This window comes from Balaenoptera ricei, chromosome 5 (genome assembly GCF_028023285.1).
Source record: "Balaenoptera ricei isolate mBalRic1 chromosome 5, mBalRic1.hap2, whole genome shotgun sequence".
Taxonomy (NCBI): Eukaryota; Metazoa; Chordata; class Mammalia; order Artiodactyla; family Balaenopteridae; genus Balaenoptera; species Balaenoptera ricei.
Window position 1 is genome coordinate 35,819,145 of NC_082643.1, and position 6,509 is coordinate 35,825,653.

The 6,509-nt window shown below is 47.7% G+C and overlaps 1 protein-coding gene and 1 long non-coding RNA gene across 4 annotated transcripts in view; one reads left to right on the forward strand and one right to left on the reverse strand.

Moving 5' to 3' along the window:
* Positions 1-1,606, reverse strand: part of FBXW7 (F-box and WD repeat domain containing 7) — a 204,772-nt gene extending 203,166 nt beyond the window's left edge. For all 3 annotated transcript variants that reach the window (XM_059922617.1, XM_059922616.1, XM_059922615.1), the window contains exon 1: positions 378-1,606. The gene's annotated coding sequence lies outside the window, so the exon portion shown is untranslated. The remainder of the gene's footprint in view (positions 1-377) is intronic.
* Positions 1,607-2,082: 476 nt separating this feature from the next.
* LOC132365822 (uncharacterized) lies at positions 2,083-6,159 on the forward strand. The gene is made up of 2 exons (XR_009503256.1): positions 2,083-4,107; positions 5,371-6,159. It is a non-coding gene; the product is annotated as an uncharacterized LOC132365822 (long non-coding RNA).
* The last annotated feature ends 350 nt before the right edge of the window (positions 6,160-6,509 follow it).

Here is a 6,509-nt window from a genome sequence, read left to right on the forward strand (position 1 = left end):
CAGAGACAAAAACTACTGCGCTGTTTCCCACCGGGTGTACCAGGAAAAGGTGTATTACAGAGATGTCCCTTGTGCGCACATAGGCTCTGGCTTCCTCAATTTCCTTTTGCCAATTACTGGCCAGAAAGATACCAAGTATCCACCCTGGAGAAAGAACTCCTCGAAGAAACCTGTGGGCTTGCGTATCACACGTACAGAGCGCTAAAAGGGTACAAAACACAGGACCAGCCCGGATGCCTCTCCCCGCAGTGAGGACTAAGGTACCCCTCTCGTCTATACAGTCCCAACACTCCTGGAAAACACCGGCAAAACTCCGGAGGACGCCCCAGCATCCTCCCCCTTTCTATCCCTCCATTCCCTTTCCCGGGGCCACTCACACTTTAGAGAAGAGCCGGGCGCTGAGAAAGTGGGGTGCTTCCCTTCCTCCTCGGGACTCAGGCGGCAGCTGCGGCAGGCTCCGGCGCGTTACTGAGGAAGAAGCGGGGCTGGGATCGCTAAGCCGGCGGCCACCCGGGTCTCTTCCGCGCCGCCGGAGCAGACGAGGCGGCGGCCCCGCTTACCTCCTCTTTTCCTCTTCCTGGGTCTCTTCAGGCTGGGTCTTCTGCCCGTCCCGGGCCACTTCTCCCCAGACAGTCACGTTTGGGAGGCTCCGGATTTTGTTTTTGAAAAGTTTCTTCTGGGCGGAGGCTGCGGCCGGCCCCCCGGGTCCCCCCCGGCCCCGCCGCCCTCGGGGCTGGGGCGGGGGAGGGGGCTCTAAGAACTCCTCCCGGAGTCCTGCCGAGGAGCCGGGGGGCCGGCGACTGGCCGAGAAAGAAGACCCCCGAGGGGGCGGAGGGGAGGGGGCAGGGAAGGAAAGGACGGCGGCGCCGGTCCTGCTGTCCCCGCCGCCCCGGCCTCCGTTTCACATCGGGGTCCCCGCCCCCCCGGTCGGGGGGTGGTTGCCGGGCTTGGGGTCCCGGCTCATACACTCCGGGGCAAGATGCTACGGCCCCGGGCGGGTGGTCGAGGCGGCGGCGAGGTGGGGGACCCGGCCGGCTCCGCTCGGCGCCGCCCCCGCTCCCGGCTCCAGCATGTGTCGCTGCGGCTGGGACCCCCTCCCTCCACCTTGGGGGTCCCTCGCCCCGCGCCCCGGAACGGACAGAAGCTCCGGCCCCTCCTCAGCGTCCTCTCACCGCGGAGCAGCCGACTAGTCCCGACCCGAGGTAGCCGCCTCCCTGCCCCCCAGCCGCCGGCTCCGGCTCGGGCTCGGGCTCCGGCGTGTGCAGCCGCCGCTGCCGGCCGGGAAGGCGAGGGGGGGAGAAGAGGGGTGGCCGCGGCTCCCGCTGGCCCAGGTTAGGGCGGAGGTCTCGGCGGCGGCCAGTGCACGGGCGCTGGGTCTCTCGGATGATCCCTCGCTCTCACGCTCTCCGCGGCGGCGGCGGTAGCGCCCCGAGCTCAGCTCGCTGTCTCCCTCGCTCAGTGCGGGGCTCTCGCCTCACTCCAGAGAGAGGGGCGGGAGGAAAACGGCGCGGACCGATGACGCAAGTCACCTAGCAACCGCTCTCTTCCCCCCTCCCTTTTCTCTCCGCTCGGAGGCTTCCTCCGCGGGCCTTTTTTCCCCTTTCCAACCACCCCGCCCTCGGCTCCTCTGGCGCGCGCGATGACGCTCCAAGGGAAGAGGAAGTCGGCCTCGGCGAGCGGGTGGGTGCGCCTCGGGCCGCGGGACTCGCCGCCGCTGCCGCCGCCTCTACGGCCGCGTCAGAACTGAGGAGAGGAAGGGGAGGAGCCGCGTGGAGCCTAAGCTGCCGCCTAAGCTTACCCCTGACCCGAGGGCAGTGGAGAGAGCCTGCTCCGTAGCGGTTTCCCTCAGAGCAGGTGGTGACTGCTCCTTGGGGAGCAAGGAGGAGGCCCAGGCCGCGCGGCCATGGTCGGGCGCGCATCACCCGAAGGTGAGGCATTTGGCCCCAACGGGCCTTCGGAAAGCCCGGCTGAGCGAGAAGTTATCTTACAGCTTGATCCGCTGCACCTGCTCGAGGGAGCGAGCGCCCCACCCTTGCCGCCGTGTGGGGCGAGACCCAGCGCCCGGTAACGCGTGGTCGGGCCGAGCAAATGTTTGATGAATGAATGAATGAATGCCTCCCTCCCTCGCGGAGCTCAGAGGAGTTTTACGGAAGTGCAAGCGCTTTGTAAGCTGCGTAGCATTGTAAAGATGAGAGTTGTAACACATCCCTCTCCCCCCGTCCCCCTCCCCGCAAGGAAATAGGGGTGCGGCTTGAGTGAGGAGTCACAACCTGAGTATTTAGTGAAAAAAGAGGCGAATTGCTGGGACGAGGGAAGGGAGCCATCCTCCCGGAGATTGTGGAAGGATTTTTGACTCTTTCAGGAGGAGAATTTAGCAGTGCCTCCCTTTCAGGAATCATTCTTGCTTGTGGTTTGGAGCTTTGGAGAGCTGGTATTGGTTGTTAATCAGTGTCCCTTACCGTCATCAAGAAATTTTGGCCTGTGTTTCAGGTCTGACTCAAAGGCTATTTCCTTTCTAAAATAAATATCATTACCATTTAGGCAGGTCTTCCTACGGGTGTTATCCTGGAAAGTAAATCAAAGTAAAAAACTCATGAGGTTGAAAGAGTAGTTCTCTAGGACAAGAAATTTTAAGATAAAAGGATTTCAGAATCCTCAGAAATCTGTCTTGAACCTGTCCTGGTGAATAGTGTGAGAACGAGATAAAAGCAGCAGTGATGAAAGGAAGCAGATTCCACAGTTGGGTCTCCGGACTCTGGCGTTCCTTACCTCGTCTGGAAGCAGCAGTAGTGGCTGTTACAGGTCTTTCCACCTCAGGGGGTGAGGAGCAAGTGTTTATAGGCAGATCTGGGGAGCTCAGAGTTCCTGCCGCTACTGCCACCACCATATGCAAATAGGCCAAGGAAACTTGTAACTGGGTAAAATCCAAGGCCTCATTTTTATTAAAATGCTGCAGTAAAAGTGATGGGAGGAGGGAGATGGATATTGCCAAAGCAAGAAGAGACTCACAAAGTAGCATCTGCCCAGCTGCCCTTCATCCAAAGTTCTAAGAGCCAGGTTAACTCTCCTACTTTTCAGCTACGCTGGATTCGACTCTCTTCTCATGACCAGTCCTTGCCAGGTCCTTCCAAATAAGACTCACAGGAAATCAAACCAGAAAGTGATGGCCTCACATGGCTACAAAATAAATCTCTTTGGATTTTGCTCCTCTTCCTAATTTTTTGATGAAAATGGCAGGAGTGAAATACACAGATTGAGGGGATTTTGTAAAGCCAAGCACCTCAGATTTTAGGTTCTGAGAGCTTTGGATGAAAAGAATGCAAACATCAGAGCTCTGCACCCCAGCAGAGGACGCCTCCAGAAAAGTGTGTAACCACGTGGAGCTTTTCAGCAGCCTGATCTGTTTTCGTTGTCAGTGGCTCCACCAGAGAACTTTGGTGCTGAGAGGCAGAATGGCACTCAGCCACCTACTGATGAAGTTACAGCTGCACTAGCTTACTAGGCAAGATCCACCCACTTCACCCAGTATGATAACTGGAGGAAACAGCTGGAAGTGGTGACGGCAGAGAAGGAAGTTCATACATTTCCAACTTGGTCTGCATCTCTTTAGTTCTTTTACTTCTTATTAATCCAGAGGAGAAAACAGCTGGTTCATTCGCAATTCCAAAAAAAATCCGAAGTTTTAGGTAACAGCGTTCTTTGCCTGGTACATCAGTTTGTATGATAAAGATCTGCATACTATGTTAAAATGTAACAATGGGATATTTGTATAAGGTTCTTTTCTGCTACACTTGAAAGTGAGCTCGTCTGAGAAACTATTTTATCAGTTTTATTATCCCACATCGGTAGCTCTTGCTGTCAAAGATTTCATAAGCTAAATTTTCTAGCAAAATTTCTTTCTAGAAATTCCATCTACAATATTCAGTTACTTTTAGCGGTTTTATTGTGACATATGCATTAAAATGCTTACATCAGTTATTCAGTGTAGTGAGTAATTGTAAAAGAAACCTCCATGTAACCAACCAGGTCAAGAACTGGAATACTGCCAGCACCCCAGAAGTCCCCCGGTGACCTTCCTGAACACAACTCTTTCCCTCCCTTTTAGAGGTAACCATTATTCTAACTTTTGTGATAACCATTTCCTTGCTTTTCTCTATTGTTTTATCACAAGCATGCATGCATCCCTAAACAATATATTGTTTGGTTTTGCCCTTTCTTGGAACAAAATAATATGTAACCTGTTGTGCTTACAGCTTTTCGCTCAACATCATTTTTAATCCATATGTTGTTCTATAACTGTAACTCGTTCATTTTAATTGTTACATATTACAGTGTTCTATTGTAGCAATATGCCGTCATTTATTAGGCATTCTATTGTTGATGGATATCTAGGTTGTTTCCAGTTTGGAACTCTTATAAATGCTGCTGTAAATATTCCTCATGTATGTATTCCATCACATCTATGTGAGTTTCTGTATGTTGTACACCTGGGAGGGGTTATGTGTATTATAAATTTGAACGAATCATGCCGCACTGTTTTCTAAAGTGTTACACTCACGCCCACTGTGTATGAGCCTCATGGCTCCACACCCTCAACCACATTCGGTATAGTCAGTCCTTTTCAGCTTTGCCAGCTTGGTGGGGGTGTATACTTATCATTGTGGTTTTAACTTGCATTTCCCTGATTGCTGATGCTATTGAGGACCTTTTCATGTATCAACTAGCCATTTGTATTTCTTCTTTTGTGAAATGTGTTATCGTTTTCATGCCTAATCACTGAGATACCCGATTTTCCAATATCCTTTTATAGTCCACTCTTGAATAATATAGTTCAGGTAAGGTAATACTACCAAATGAGTTACATTTGGGACAAGTTTTTTCCAAAATAAGGATGATTATAGTTTGCCTAATTATCTCTTATGAAGTTGATGATAAACTTCTTAAAAGTAGGACTATAAGGCTGTATTTTTTACATTCCAAAATAATGCCATGCTTTCAGCTACTAAATTGTTGCTGGAATCCATCATGGTGGTTTCCAGTTTTGTTGTGACTTAGTTTCCCTCAAGTATGTAAAGCCAGATGTTTATTCTCTTGAATATGTAACTAAACTCTGTTCTTTGTTGCTTTGTATTTTATAGGCAACTGTGTAACAAATCGTTTCACCAGCACAAATTTTTTTTCGTTTCCAATGTTCATTCATTTTATAAAAGTCACAATGGCTTTTTCTTTCCTCCTAAAGTTCCTGCTAAAATACATACTTTGTTTTTTCATTTTACTCATTAATATAAAATACATACCATCCATGTCACTCCCTGGCAAATTTTCCCAGAATATTCTATTTGACTGTTTTATCATTTTCTTTTCTGTCAGTTCTTTGTTTAGAGTCAGTGATATTATAAGACTGGAAGAAGACCCAGAGAAATTAAATGACTTACCCAGGGTCAGAAGAGCAAGTAAAAAGGAAGCCTGGACTTGGCCCCAAGTCTTCAAAATAGAGTATGCTAGCTGTTATATCACACTGGCCCTCAGGCTCCTGGAGCAGTAAGGTAAATTAATTCTCCTGGTCTATAGAGTATTTTTCACTTCCACATGGCAAACCTCTTATTCTACCGTTGGATAAGGTTACTTTATTTTAAGCCTAACAGCTTTAGGATCAGATTAAGATTGGTCTAAATAAAAATAAAAGAATAAAATTTTTAGAGATTAATATAAATAATAGTGCTAAAAAGGGGTTACATGGAAACCTGCTTTTTAAAAAGAAGTTTTCTCCACTCTTGCCTTCATCCCTTATAGCCAGTCTGTCACTAGGCCCCATCGCCTCTCCAGAGAATTACCATACTTCCTCAACATCTGAAAAAAGAACTGAAAGAAAGCAGTGGTTGGTAGTGTCAAAATGATGCAGCAAACGCCCTCGGATTTGGTGATCAGCTCCCTAATAATATCATAATGCTGTTAAAAATGTTGAAAGATATCAGAACTTAAAGACATTTTTAAATACAAGAACAAATCAATCTAGAAAACTTATCAACTGTTTGATAAGATTGTCCCTGTATGGCCTTTATCATCATCTAGGTTTGCATAAAGATTGATTCTAAAAATGAATGATAGATGACTACTAGTTTTAATGGAAAATAAATTAATAAAATAATTTTGAAATAATTTTATGTTTGATAATTTACCTTTAAAGTTTCAGAAGAATCCTTCATTTGATTTTGTCATTAATAGTCACTATTTTTATCCAGTAAAATCTAACTGTTATTTTTAAAATAAAATATCGAGTGAAAACAGCCTTAAAGAAAATAACTTCATAAAAATATTAAGGTAGGCTTACACGTAACTTAGCTCTGAAAAGCACAGGTTTCTAAATGTTTTAGCTTGAAATTCAAAACTGAGTTATTGAATTAACGGTAGGGAGTTGCCAAAGGTACCAGATGCATAAATATTATTTGTATATTTTTGTCTTCCAAAAAGCAGTGGTACGTAGAAAACACAAAAGGGTTGGAATATCT